A 12,675-nucleotide genomic window follows, 5' to 3' on the forward strand; every position below is an offset into this window, starting at 1 on the left:
CAGGGGCTGTAACATCTTGGGGGGGTGCCCCAATGTTCACAGGGCACCCCCTAAAGGAGAAATCTCCCTTGCTTCCCGCCTTTTCACCATCTGAGGTGAAAAGACGAGCTGGTATCCTTTGTTCTGCTTTCCAGTGCCTACTGTATTCTGGTGGCAGAGGTGGAATTAGGCCCTTAACTGGCCCTTAATTGTAAACTATCCAAAGTACTTGCCTCAAGGAGTTGCTCCCATCAGCGGTAGCTGTTCATTATTGCTAGCCCATTGAGTGCTGGTTTCCCCTTTTATAACTCCAGTGATGGTGGATTAAGCCATCTATGACTGCCCACTATGTGCGTTCATCTTCTTTACCTTGCCATGCTGCTGACACAGCTCTTTATTGGCTTCTTAATTGTTCCAACTGGCTGCATGTTTCACTCACTGTGGGTACCCAACCTCACTGGCAATCCACACCTGAAATATTTAGAGGGAGGCAAAATAACGTGGTGTTACTGGTCCCACATCTCTTCTCGCAATTTTCCCAGTCTCCACGCCACAAATCCCTCCTCCAATTGCCTGGTAAAATTCCATCCAACATTTCTGGTCAAAAACCTTTCATGAGAATGGGAAAAAGTTAGAGATGCACCAGGTTTTAGGCAAATACTGAGGTGAGGAAATGGGATGGTCGCGTAAGAACAAAAGGGAAGGTCTGTGATAGGGTGGATGACAGGAGACAATAAACGACAAAAGGGTGCAAGGAAAACAGAGGCTGGAATGGGACAAGTAAAGGAACTAAAGATGAGTCTCGAGGAGGTGTAAATGGGAATACAAGAATCATGATCAACAGCTGTCATCTGAAAAATGGCAGCAGAGGTTAAGATCTGAAATTGTTAAATTCAGTGTTCAGCTTGGAAGGCTGTAAAATGCCTATTTGTAACATGAAGTGTGCTTCCTCAAGCTTATGTTGAGCTTCATTGGAACAGTGTAGGAAGCAGGGGACGTTGTCAGAGTGGGAGCGGGGTGCAGATTTAAAATGGCAGGTGACTGGAGGCTCGGGGTCATGCCTGCAGACTGAATGGAGACATTCTGCAAAGCACTCGCCCAATCTGCATTTGGTTGTGAGCAGCAAATTCAATTATTAAATTTTAAGACGTACAAGTAAATCACTGTTTCACTTGGGAGGAGTGATTGGGGCCCTGAATGGTGAGAAGGGAGAGGTAAAAGGAGAGGTGTTGCATCTCTTGTGTTTGCAAGAAAAGATGCTGTGGGAAGGGAGATGTTAGGGTTGAGTAGTAGACCAAGGTGGAGCGAAGGGAATGAGCCCTTCTGAATTCTGAAAGGAGATTAAAGGGAAAGATGTGTTTGGTGGCACCATCATGCTGGAGGCGACAGAATTGGCACAATGACCCATTAAATATGGGGGCTGAGGAGGTGGAATGTGAAGGCAAAGGGGAACCCTGTCATGGTTCTGGAAAAGAAAGGAAAGGTTAAAAACAGAAGTGCAGGAAATGGAATGAACACATTTGGGGGCCCCCTCAATGATGGTGGAAAAGAATCCTAGATTGAGGAAAAAGGAACACCTGTCAGAAACACAGTGTTAGAAGGTCAGAAAATGTGCAACAGCAATGGAGAATTTGGGAGAGTCCTTACAGAAAACCAAGTGAGAGGAAGTGTAATCAAGCTAGCTGTGGGAGCCAGTGAACTTAGTGAATAGCTTATCCCCAGAAATGGAGATCGAGGAGTTGAAGAAAGGAGGAGGATGATCAGAGGTGGTCCATGTGAAGGCAAAGGAAGGGTGGAAATTGAAGCAAAGATTATGTAATTTTCTAGTTAGGGACCAGAGCAGGAACTTGCAATAGTCATTAATGTTCGGTAAAAGAGATGAGGGAGGGAACCTGAGTAGAATGGGAACAATAATGTTCCGTAGACCCCCCACAAAAAGACAGGCATAGCCAGAACCTCTACAGGTTTCGATAGTGATACCTTTCATTTGGAGTAAGTGAGTGAAGTTAAAGGAGAAGTTGTTGAATGCGACAACAAGTTCAACCAGGTGGAGGTGGGTATTGGTGGTTGGGGATTGACTGAGCCTTCGTTCAAGGAAGTAGCAGAGAGCCCTCCGATCATCCCAGTGAGAATGAAGTGTAGGGAAATTGGACATCCATGGTGAAAAGGAGCCAGTTAGTGCCAGGAAATTGGAAACTGTTAAAGTGGCGGAGAGCATCGGAAGAATGCTGGGTGAGGTGGGAAGATACTGGACATGGGGAGAAATCTTGTGGCTACATAGGATTAGCAGTACTATTTTAAAATATCCAATATTTTAGTCCAGTTAGGTGTGAACTGAAGGTATTTTCTGTGCAGCTGAGAGAACCTCTGTAGCTAAGAAGCAGTCAACCATAAGATAATTGGTTTTATTTGTCAAATATGTTGTACAGTCTTCAGTACTACAGTGAGCAAAACTGGATGCTTGCATGAAACATTCCTTTAAATTCTTCTGTTCAAAATCTGATATTTGTTTAATTTATTTTTAAAGAAGTGAACATATATTGCATTAATCATTACATTTTAGACTTGGAAGCTTCATTCCAATCTCTGGGTTAATTTTGAATTCAATAGAAATGAAATGTGGTGGAGACGTAGAACAGATGACTGAACCAATATCACCCATTTTGTTCAAAGTCAAAAGCACCTCCTGTTTGGTAAGTATAAATGCTCTATTCTACAAACTTGCCCTTTCATGCAATCAATTGAATATTGGAAGTAGATTGATTTGCATGTTGAGGCATATGGCAGGGCAGTTAGCAGCAACACGCATCATCCTGAGCAGGGTTATTTGTGGTAAAACTAATACATGCCCTATAAAATTAAAAGTAACAAAAAATACCATTAATCTGTTATTGTACTTGTGCAATTGTTTGGTATATGTTCAAATTCATTGGAAGGCTCGCTGTTGAAGTCAATTAGCGCAGTGGCCTTTCACTGATCTGGTTTTGAATCTTGTTCATGCTAATGGAACAAAGATTTATTTTCCTTCCTAGATGTAAGAGACCTGTATAAAATGAGTTTTGGTAGACTCAACCTGGCTGCAATTAACCACAGGTCAAAAAGCTCATTAATAAATGGTACTCTCACTTCGAGAGGCTGCAGAATGGCCTATACTTGGTCAGAATAGTTTAAACTTACTTTACATTGAAACATGTTGGAGTTGATACTTCATGCATTCCTAACACAGCTCCAATGGGGATGTTTTTAACTTTGACCAAAAGTGTAAATAGCAGATCAGCTGCCTGTTGTACATCTCTTGCAATTTTCATTCGAATTGACTTTAAATTGAGAGAGGTGTAGAAGGGGTGGCCAATCCAAAATGACGTGTTTTACACTATTGACCAAAGTGAAAATTGCTCCTCCAGATTTCAGTGGAAGGACTGCAAATTACGGTCCGAGATATGCCATCCCACCCTGCATTGGGCATACCTGAATGGCCTTGGAAAGGGCAGTGCTTTCATGTGCCCCTTACAAGGTTAGTGATGTGAAGAGGATATGGTCTGTTCTGGGGATGGGTTTCCCTAATTTGAGAACCCCAGTGAACTAAGCCTCCTATAAGGCTGGGGCCTCTTTGAAGGCCAGTATGCTGAGAACAAATAACCTTAAAGAATTCGGGATTGTTCGGACTGGGGTCCATTATGGGGTTCAGGCCGAGCTTATGGCCTGTGTCCTCAAAGATAGGTATGGCATTTAACCCTTGAATTCCCTTCAAGTCATTTCTGCCATAGTTACACCAGAAAGTTACGCCAACATCCAATGGGGTTTACATGCAAGTTTCCTGGGATAGATAAGTGAAATATTTATAGTTCAACCCTGGTGTAATTTGAGTGTGAAAACTGTTTAAGTTGCTTACATGACCACTCCCACCACCTTCCCACCCAATGGGCCCCCCACTCCTCCTGACCGCCCTCCCCACCCAGACCGGTCTGATTTAACTCCTTAAAACTGATACTCAGCAGCAGCAGCGGAAGAATATCAAGGCAAACAGTCAACAAGTGGTTCTGTTGGTCATTTTCCCCCAAACAACTTGATGGCATTTCTAACACCCAGAACAGTCCTGACTGGCACAATCAGGTCCACTTAGGTGCCAACAGAGTTCATTGGGTGACATAACATGGCAGCAGAATGAAGCTCTCCAAGATCTCCTCCTAGGTCTGCCATTCATCAAACTGGATATCAACATCAGTCATGCTTCCCGCAAGGAGCTGATACTGACTCCGACACCCAATTCTCTCTCACCCAATAAAGCTGATATCCATGAGGAAAGAAAAGTTCTCCAGTGACTGGAACCATACCTAGCAGAAAGGGAGATGGAGATGTTGGAGGTCAGTCTTCGCAGCCCCAGAATATTGCTGCATTCAGTTCCCCAATGGAGCACACAAAGCCTAAATACACTCAGAAGCTTCATCAATGTCCTTCCCACCATAGGAGTTGCCAGGTGAAAAAAAGACCAATGCCCATCTAGTTTGCCTTTTACCAGGCAGGTAGTCACATATGAAACAATGATAATGGAACTGTCAACAAATCATGGAAATCAATCCCTTATCAGTCAGTTTCCAGGAGACCAAGTCATGAGACAAGATGGTGGAAAGCTTTGGGGACCATAGGTCCAAACTCACCTGTTCCTCGCAAGCATACTACACTTCCCATATGTCAAGTCTCAAATTACTCATATCCTGCAAACCAAAATACTATTTTTCTGAAAGAAATGTATTTAATTTACATTTGAATGATTCATCACTAACCTCATCCATTGTCTCTTGAGGGAGCTTGTTCCATACACTTGCCACTCTCTCATTGACATAATGTTTCTGCAGATCAGTTTTGAATTTATCCCCCCTTCAAACATAGGCTATGTCCTTTGGTTCTATAAGGTGAAAGAGCTTGTCAAGGTCTACATTGTTTAGTCCATTTAAATCTTAAAAGTAGCAATTATGCCACCCCTTACCCTTCCCTTTCCCAGTGAGAACATGAATTTCACGTTCCACCGCTGGTGGGTTTTTAGGCGGTGGGAGTGTGAAATTGAAGGAACGGGATTCCCACTGGGTTCCCACCCACCCGGTTCCCACCCATCTCAACCTCACAATGATTTTACCCTGGGGCAGGCAAAGCCAAAGCCGCCCTTGCCTCAATTGAGGCCCTTAAGTGGCCAATTATTGACTCAATTTTTAGGCTGGCGGGAGGATTTACCTGGCATGGGGAAAGCCTGGAAAGAACAGGCTGAGGAATCAGGCGGGAGGCTGGGGGGGCAACACCTCCATCAGAAGCCCCCTTCTGACTTTGTTCCGGTGGTTGCTGGGCCTTCGTCCCCCTGTCCCGGCCTCTGACCTAACACCCCAATCGCCCGATTTCCACTATCCCCACCCCGCCTCCCCACCACCCCCCACCCCCCGAGGCTTTCCCTACATTCTCTGCCCTGAGACCCCCGAAACTTACCTTGCTGCCCAGCCCTGGGATTTAGACTCTGGCATGTTGAACCTTTTCCTCTTCTGTCCACCACTGCTCCTGTTGCTGCAGGTACTAGAGAGCTGCTGGCCAATCAGATTGGCCGGCAGCTCTCTAAGGTGGGACTTTGTCCCAAGTGAGGGGCGGAAGTCCTGCCTGCAGCCAAGTGACACTCATTTGAGCATGAAATAGCTGAGGGGGCAGATAGAGTCGATGGGGATGTGTTCTTCGCCAACTCTTCAGATTGCAGGAAGGGAAAACCCCACCATCTGAAATATTCAGGCCCTTGTCTAATTTACATGATTGTTCTTTGTTATCCGATCCCTCCATCCCCTCAATCATTCTGGTTGCTCTTTTCTGTATACTTTCTAAGCTGTAATTTTCTTTTTGTACTGTGGTGATCAGAGCTATACGCAACGTTCACACTGATGATCTATAAAGTGGCAGGGTTACGTTATTTTTTGGCTTAATATGGACCTTTTAATAGATCCCAACAGCTGATGTATTTAACACAATGCCACTAAGCATTATTGGAATAGCTTCAATTTATTGTTAATCTGAAACTGCAGATTTCTTTTATTTTCCATGTGCATTTTTTTTCTATTCAAATAATAGTCCGTTCCTGAAATTTCTGTCCCTATATGAAACACATTGCATTTCTCTATATTGAATCTAAATTGTCACCTGTCTATCCAATTCCAAAGTATATTCAAATCCTCCAGTAACTTAACATATTTAGTTTTGGATTCCACCATCATCAGTAGATTTGTACCATTTGCAAATTTAGAGTCCTGCTTTTATAATGATATTAAGGCACCAATCACTCTTATAGGATTGTGTAAACATGTTGTGGAGTAATGTATTTAGAATAGGCATACAAGAACATTTATACAACGGTAGAAATCTTGAAGACATAGGCAGCAGAGCTGTGTGTGCTGTGTTCTGCTCCAAGGCCAAAGTGAAACTGAGGTTGAATCACATGCCACACTTCCCTTCTGGTGATGTCATGCTCCTATCCCTTAAAGGCATATTACAACATTTAGCTACTGCGGTTGTGGCTCTTAGCTCATTTATAAAGATATCAAACAAAAGAGATCCCAAAACAGACCCCTATAGGACAGGAGTGGTAACATTGTCCCAGACTGATGACAGTCTCTGTACCACCATCCTCCGTGTCCTATCTGTCAATAAATTACATATCCATTGTAACTATTTCCACTGATTCTAACTTCATTATCAGTACCAACCTTCCCAGAGGAACTGTGTTAATAAGCTTATTGAAAATCAAGTATCCTACATCCATTTATTATCCCTATCAATCCCAAAGAAAACCACATCCCTTTCATGAATTCATATTGACTATATTTTATAATTTTATTTCAATCCTGATCTTTCAGGATCTTTTCTTTAATAAGGGTTTCCATAACTTTACCCACAATGGATGCCAAACTCAATGGTCTATAGTTCCTAGATCACTTCTGCAACTTTTTAAAAATAGGAGTAATATGTGCCTTCTTTCAAGTCCCCTAGTATTCAGAGATCACTAGAAGATTTATGCCAGACTTCCTGTAATTTTCTGTTTAATTTCCTTAAAAATTCTGAGATGTACCTTATTCAGTCTCTGAGTTTTGTTTACCTGCACGGCTATTTATTTGCACAGCTGTTTCACTACCAGGTTAATATTAAAGTGAATAGTGTGTCATGGGCACACTCTATGTGCTATCTCACTGCCCATAACCAGCATGTCTTGTATGGAAAGTGGTGTGTCTTTTCTTACCCTTGGAGTGTGTATTTCAATCAAATAGTTCATCAGCCATCTTTCATGAGTTTAAAATAAAGAAGATTATTTATTCTATCACACTGGCCCGAATTAACACATCACATGCACACCCACACCCACACATACACACACAGATAAAGATAGTGTACTTTTACAGATTACAGTTAATTCAGTTTCTGATTTATGATTTCTGGTCTCCCCTGGCAAGTCTGTGGTTTCTTGAATGGATTCAATGATTTGAAGTTGAAGTGAGGGTCTTGTAAAGCAAAGGGTTCATCGCAGGTTGTGAGGTCTCATGTAGTTGAATATCTAGGAAGTTGGTTTTACGGTGAACTTTGAAACTAGAACAGATTAAGTGTTTTAGTTGCTTGATGATTTGCAGCTAGTTTCAGAGTCTGGCTCTCAGACTGGCTAATGACTGAGGGTTCTCATGGATCTGCTGGGCCCTGAGGTAATAAGGCTGCAGTCCCTAAAACCAGCTTCCATCACATGACGACTGGGTTAACACTTCTAAAGCCCAGCCAGTCTGGTTTGGATGGGGAGGCCATTGTGACACAATGGGAAGTTGATACGAAACTATTGAGTTTCGATCTTCCCTCTTGTCCATATGAAACATGGAGGCAGGCAGTCTGGAAACTCCATAGTCTTTAGGTGTTGGCCCATCCTTAAACAATGAGATGTGTGAATTCCACAGGTGGCTGTGGGATACCCTCACCTATGTTCACATTTAATCAGGTATTCCTGGAGACTTGATGCTGTTTGTAGTCCTAATGCCAAAGTCACATAATTTGTGACAGCCATCTTAACAGCTTGGCTGTGTTCAATTTTTGTAAGCATTGACTGAAAGTTCATAATATGATATGCCTGTACTGGGCATGACATGTGTTATAAACTACCTATACAAAAGAATTTAGTTCTCTTTCCAGGTCAAATAAGGTACCTTTCTCCTCCTTGGTAAAGACTAAGGCAAATAATTAATTTGGCACTTTTGCTTTCTCCATATCATTAATTGTCATGCTGTCAGCCAATCCTATTTTCAGTGGCTCTAATAAACCCCTAATTTTTCTTTTTCTCTTACTATAAATGAAAAAATGTTCTATTTTCTTTTAGTTTTCTTGCCAAATTGAATTCAATTTCCTTCTTTGCCATTTTGATTTTCTTTGTACTTTTCAGGCATGCCTTTTGGATCCATCTAAATTCAGTGCTATTTTCCTTCATGGCCTTAAATGGTTTGTTTCTTTCTTATGAATTTCTTGATAATTACGATGAACTTTCATTGTTCCTCCATTCTCCTTGTCATATTTGAACCTTCCAGGCCCACTCTGACAAGATTTCTCAAGCACTTAATGTTGACCATCTTAAAAATTGGCAATTTTGTTTGGGTTTTAAAAAACTCTCCGATCGTGTCATGTCAAACGTGATCACATTATAACTACTGGTGCTTTAAAGCCTCACCCACCTCTATAATGGAGATTTGATCGTGCCTATTACTCATAATCAAATCCAGAGTGTTTTTTCCCTTTGTTGGCTCCTTTACAAACTGAGTCATAAAACAGTCTTTAATCTTCTATTAACTCTAGAAATGCCTTCGCCATCAAACAAGTCAAGGTATTAATGTCCCAGTCAACTTCTGGTAAGTTAAAATTTTCAGCTACTGTATTTGATCCCTTATCAGTCACCATCCCCATCTCATCTCGTAATTTCATATTAAGGCTTTCACCTTGGCCTGGTGGTCTTTAGCCTACTCCCAGTAATAGTTTACTCTGTTATAGTTCTACTTAAAGTGGTTCTGTGTTTGTGCTTTCCTTTTTTAGGTCCCCTCTCATTTGTACCTCAAAGCTGAACCTTATATATAATGCCACGCTGCTTCCTTTTCTCCCAGTACTGCCTTTTCTGAACAATTTATAGCCTTACAGATATGCATTCCATCGATAGGAATTATTCTACCATGTACCCGTGCTGCTAATGGTGTCCAATCTATTCCTGTTGGACCTTCCAGATCACATATCTTATTTTTCAAACCTGTTGCATTAATGCAAACACAGCTCAGTGCTTTATATATTTCCCCAGAAAAGGTCAGAAGTGGAGCTGTTTTGTGTTGATAGCACAATATTCAGCTCCTTTCACAACGCCTCAGATAATGAAGCAGTCCATGCCCACATGCAGCAAGATCTGGACAATATTGAGTTTGAGCTGAAAGGTAACAAGTAACATATGTGCCACACAAGTGCCAGTCAATGATTGTCTCTCAACAAGAGGGGGGCTAAGCATCTCCACTTGACTTTATCATCACTCCTAACCCCCTACATGAACCTTTCTGGGGCTGCTGTTGACCAGAAACTCGACTGAATCAGTCATGTAAATGCTATGGCTACTAGAGTAGGTCAGAGGCTTTGTATACTTAGTGCATGTCTCATGCAACTTCCTTAAAGCTTCACTACCACCTACAAGGCACAACTCACTTCCCTGGATGGCTGCAGCTCCAACAATCAATGCTCAAGAAGCTGGAGACCATCTAGGCCAAAGAGATCTGCTGGGTTGGCACTTCATTCACTAGCCTAAACTGTTCTATTCCAGAAAGCCAGTTGGTGAAGGATAGAACTGGAGCCAATCTTTACTCACTTTAATATTTATTTACAGCATTACATATTACAAGCATACACCTTCTAACCCATCATCCACCCAGTTTCATTCTGTGTCTATTCATAGGAATTCATATGAATCGCAAGTTAATGCCCACCATACAATGGGCGGAATTTAATGAAGGCCCTGGAAGCAGGAAATGTGGCTGGTGTGTTGAGCTAATCAGTCAGGAGCCAAAATGTTGAAATTGCAACGGCGGGTTGAGAATAAAAAATTAAATTAGCGCCGTGGCAATGGCAGGTCAGGCCTCATGCTGTCCTGTGGTTTTTCATACTTGTACCATATTTGCATGCCATGAATCCTCATTATATTAAAACATTTTGAAATTAAGCCCTACTTTCAAGATTAAGTCAATGACATACGGAATCCTCATGTCAACTAGTTCATGTTCATTTAAAGATGGAGTGCAGTTGTGAGCAGTTGTCTTTGTTGAACTCTGTGGCACAAAGAAGGGAAGCAGGAGAATGGCAGCTTGCATGGAGGGTCGGGAGGATTGGCAGATTTGGCTGGATGGGCCTAATGGCCTATTTCTCATGCTCGCCGGAGATAGGGGTAGGTTCTGGAGAGAGATGGCATGTCCACTTCCATGATGACTGGGTCTAGGGTGATGGGGAGAGGTTCAAGGGTAACAGTGAGAAAGTGCATGGTGATGCTGGGAGGGTCAAGGGTGATGGGGACAAGGTTGAAGGTGAGAGGGGGAGTGTGGGGGGTCACAGATTGCAAAGCAAGGTCACTTGCATGCTGTTACTGGTTGTTTACAAAAACTCACTTGTAGCTGCCAGGAATGCAGATCCAATTGAGAAGAGGCCAGTGTAGGGCGGATGGAATTTTGGGTGTGGATAATGGAAGGATTAGAAAATCTCACTGTTCAGCAGCTGCATTGATGAAACCCATGGACAGTTCTCATATCACTGTCTGCCTTTTTCACATAGTCCACTTGGTAGAATACCTATGGGTGTCATACACCCAATATAGCTACAACCTCTTCCTACAACAGGAGGAGAGGATGCAACAAAGGAGGGCTCTCACCGGTCAGCAACCAAAGTCACAAGGCCAGTAGCAGGCAGCACCAGAGGGGGACAGTAGTTAGGAGGCAGCCGTTCAGGGAAGGCATTGGAGAAGAAGGTCACTGGCATGGCAGAGCATCTTCAGGATGTGGACAAACTATTTCCAGATCTCCAAGAGGCAATGCTATCAATGCATGAGGCTATCCTGGGAAGCAGTCACCAAAATCTGGCAGATCCTGCAGCAAGATCTGCAGCCACATCGATTTGACAGCATCCCCATGCCAGTGGCCCTCAAATTGACTGTAGTGCTCAACTTCCTCACCACCGACAGCTTCCAGGGCTCCATGGCCGACAGGTATGGCATCTCATAGGCTGCCACACACACGTGCATCAAAGGGGTGACCAATGCCCTCCACAGTGAGTAAAACAAGGCCAATAAGTTCATTATGTTCACCACAGATAACAACAGTCAGGCGGCCAGGGCAATTGACTTCTCTGTCATCGCTCATTTCCTGAGATTGCAAAGGGTAATTGACTGCACTCATGTTGCCATTAGCGAGCTCCATGAGGACAGCCAAAGGCATATGTGGATCACAAGGAATTGCACTCTCTAAATGTTCAACTGGTCTGCAGCCACAGGCGAAGAATTATGCAGGGTTTTGCTCATTGCCCAGGAAGAAGTCATGGCTGCTTCATCTTGTGGGACTCACAGCTTCCTGAGCTTCCTGAGGTCCCTTCCCAGATTGACGACTGGATCCTGGGTGATCAGGGCTATCTCATCCGGACCTGGTTGATGACATCAGTGTGACATCCCACAATGCAGTGGAAGAGCGCTAAAACTCAGCCCACACCTCCAGCAGAGCCATCATTGAATAAACCATTGGCATTTTAAAAATGTACTTCTGCTGCCTTGATAGATCCGGAGGGGCTCTGCAGTATGCTACACAGAGGGGTTTCACAGATAGCCATGATATTTTGTGCACTGTGTAATGTGGCCTTGCAACATGGTGAACCTTTGCATCGGGACAACAGGGAGAAGCAACAGATGAGGATGAATGGATGAGAGTGAGGAAGAGGGCATGAACATGCATTACCCTGGATACCAGTGCCATAGAGAGACATGCCAAGGATACCAGGGACAATCTCATATACACGAGATTCACCAACGATTGAGGATGACCATTCTCCCATCACCGGGACAGGTTTGCCTGTTTGGGACGTCTACAAAACCCTGTCAGCCTCCCATCCAGGAGATACCTCTGAACCTGCATCCTCTACCACCTAGAATAGCAAGGGGAGTGGATGTCTGACACACACACTTGCTACGAAAGATTGTTACCCAGGAGAACTAATGCACCAGTGGGCATATATTGAGCAGCCAAAAATGACCGAGATCTCAGAACCTGCTGCATCATTATAGGTCTTTGACTTCAGTTGTTCAATTGTCTCTGTGCAGCACAATCTCAGGCAATTTCCTTGACACTAGATCTAATGGAGTGTCTGCGGAGTCTGCATCTTCCTCTATATGTCCCACAGACTGGCGATCATCTAAATGGACACACACGTGAACATTAAATAAAGGTTGATCGCAAACACACAACAGCATAGTCTCCTACACAATGAAGGAGATGTCTAACATTCCCTTGTAGCCTTCAATGAGTGCTAACCATGAGGAATGATCATATAGTGAGGTTTCTGACTAATCAATTCCCCAAAAGGGATAATGATGCACACGAGTAATGTGGAAACAATATATTCTGCAATGTTGGCATGTGACGAAAT

General features: G+C 43.3%; 1 protein-coding gene across 10 annotated transcripts in view; it reads left to right on the forward strand.

Annotated features, from left to right (window-relative positions):
* The window catches only part of LOC144679358 (NEDD4 family-interacting protein 1-like), a 188,994-nt gene that overhangs the window by 122,661 nt on the left and 53,658 nt on the right, over window positions 1–12,675 (forward strand). Inside the window, exons 6-7 of one of the 10 annotated variants that reach the window (XR_013576343.1) lie at window positions 2,543–2,672; window positions 8,417–8,472. The exons of 8 other annotated variants lie outside the window; for them this stretch is intronic. The gene's annotated coding sequence lies outside the window, so the exon portion shown is untranslated. The remainder of the gene's footprint in view (window positions 1–2,542; window positions 2,673–8,416; window positions 8,473–12,675) is intronic. One more of the 10 variants, XR_013576342.1, reaches the window with a different exon arrangement.

The sequence above is a fragment of the Cetorhinus maximus genome, chromosome 1 (genome assembly GCF_964194155.1).
Source record: "Cetorhinus maximus chromosome 1, sCetMax3.hap1.1, whole genome shotgun sequence".
Taxonomy (NCBI): domain Eukaryota; kingdom Metazoa; phylum Chordata; class Chondrichthyes; order Lamniformes; family Cetorhinidae; genus Cetorhinus; species Cetorhinus maximus.